The 2,067-nt window shown below is 57.7% G+C and overlaps 1 protein-coding gene across 1 annotated transcript in view; it reads right to left on the bottom strand.

Annotated features, from left to right (window-relative positions):
* HSPA12B (heat shock protein family A (Hsp70) member 12B) overlaps positions 1 to 2,067 on the bottom strand; it is a 27,611-nt gene that overhangs the window by 13,960 nt on the left and 11,584 nt on the right. The gene's annotated exons all lie outside the window — the stretch shown is intronic.

Raw genomic sequence — 2,067 nt, forward strand, 5'->3', positions numbered from 1 at the left:
CATATCAATGGGATCCACCCCATTACCCAGAATCCATCCCATTTCCATGGGATCACTGCCATTTCCATGGGATCCACTCCATTTCCATGGGATTCACCCCACTTCCATGGGATCCGCCCCATTTCAATGGGATCCCCCCCTCATTTCCATGGGATCCCCTCCATATCAATGGGATCCACCCCATTACCCAGAATCCATCCCATTTCCATGGGATCACTGCCATTTCCATGGGATCCACTCCATTTCTATGGGATCACCCCCATTTCCATGGGATCCACCCCATTTCCATAGGATACACCCCATAGCCATGGGATCCACCCTATTTCCATGGGATCCACCCCATAGCCATGGGATCCAGCCCATATCCATGGGATCTACCCCATATCCATGGCATCACCCCACTTCCATGGGATCCACACCATATCCATGGGATCCACCCCATATCCATGTCATCACCCCATAGCCATGGAATCCACCCCACTTCCATGGGACCCCCCCCCATTTCCATGGGATCCGCCCCATATCCATGGGATCCACCCGATTACCCAGAATCCACCCCACTTCCATGGGATCCACCCCACTTCCATGGGATCCACCCCACTTCCATGGGATCCCCCCCATATCCATGGGATCCACCCCATAGCCATGGGATCCAGCCCATATCCATGGGATCTACCCCATATCCATGGCATCACCCCACTTCCATGGGATCCACACCATATCCATGGGATCCACCCCATATCCATGTCATCACCCCATAGCCATGGAATCCACCCCACTTCCATGGGACCCCCCCCCATTTCCATGGGATCCGCCCCATATCCATGGGATCCACCCGATTACCCAGAATCCACCCCACTTCCATGGGATCCACCCCACTTCCATGGGATCCACCCCACTTCCAAGGGATCCCCCCCATATCCATGGGATCCACCCCATAGCCATGGGATCCAGCCCATTTCCATGGGATCTACCCCATATCCATGGGATCACCCCCATTTCCATGGGATCCCCCCCATTTCCATAGGATCCCCCCCATGTCCATGGGATCACCCCCATTTCCATGGGATGCCCCCCATATCCATGGGATCCACCCCATAGCCATGGGATCCAGCCCATTTCCATGGGATCTACCCCATATCCATGGGATCACCCCCATTTCCATGGGATCCCCCCCATTTCCATAGGATCCCCCCCATGTCCATGGGATCACCCCCATTTCCATGGGATGCCCCCCATATCCATGGGATCCACCCCATAGCCATGGGATCCAGCCCATTTCCATGGGATCTACCCCATATCCATGGGATCACCCCCATTTCCATGGGATCCCCCACATTTCCATAGGATCCCCCCCATGTCCATGGGATCACCCCCATTTCCATGGGATGCCCCCCATATCCATGGGATCCACCCCATTTCCATGGGATGCCCCCCATTTCCATGGGATCCACCCCATTACCCAAAATCCACCCCATTCCCGCCGTGGGGTCTGTACTGGGAGCACCGGTGGCCGCTCCCCTCCAGCCAGGACCCCAATATGACCCAGCTCCACCCTGGACGGGCTGATCCAGCTTTCCCTGCTGCCATCCCAAAGGATCCCAGCAGATCCCATGGGATCACCCTGTGCCCCCCCTGGGCCATGCCACCTCCGGCCCCGACCCCACAGCCTGCGTGGGGTTTCCTCTGCTCCACCCCGTCCCAGGGACATCAAAGGCACCCGGAAGGGCCAGGATGAACTGGGAAAGGTGGGGTTGTCCTGGGATATTTTTGGCACGGGGATAATTCCTCGTCCTTGGGGTCAGCTCGAGCAATCCCATAAATTCCCCATAAATCTCCCAAATCTCCATCTGGGATCACCACCAGCGCATCCCAGTTCCAGGGCTTGGTCCCAGCTGGGCAAACGGGGGCTGTCCCAGTAAAGCCCAGGATCCCACCCGTGGGGGGACAGTCCCTGGAGGTGGCCCAGGGACACCATGGGCTGGTGGCCAAGGGGGCAGGAGGGGGACACGGCTTGGAGGCTTATGGGAAAGATGGGAAAAATGCCCTGGATTTGGGGAGGGGGGG

This window comes from Geospiza fortis, unplaced genomic scaffold (assembly GCF_000277835.1).
Source record: "Geospiza fortis unplaced genomic scaffold, GeoFor_1.0 scaffold414, whole genome shotgun sequence".
NCBI classification, from domain to species: Eukaryota; Metazoa; Chordata; class Aves; order Passeriformes; family Thraupidae; genus Geospiza; species Geospiza fortis.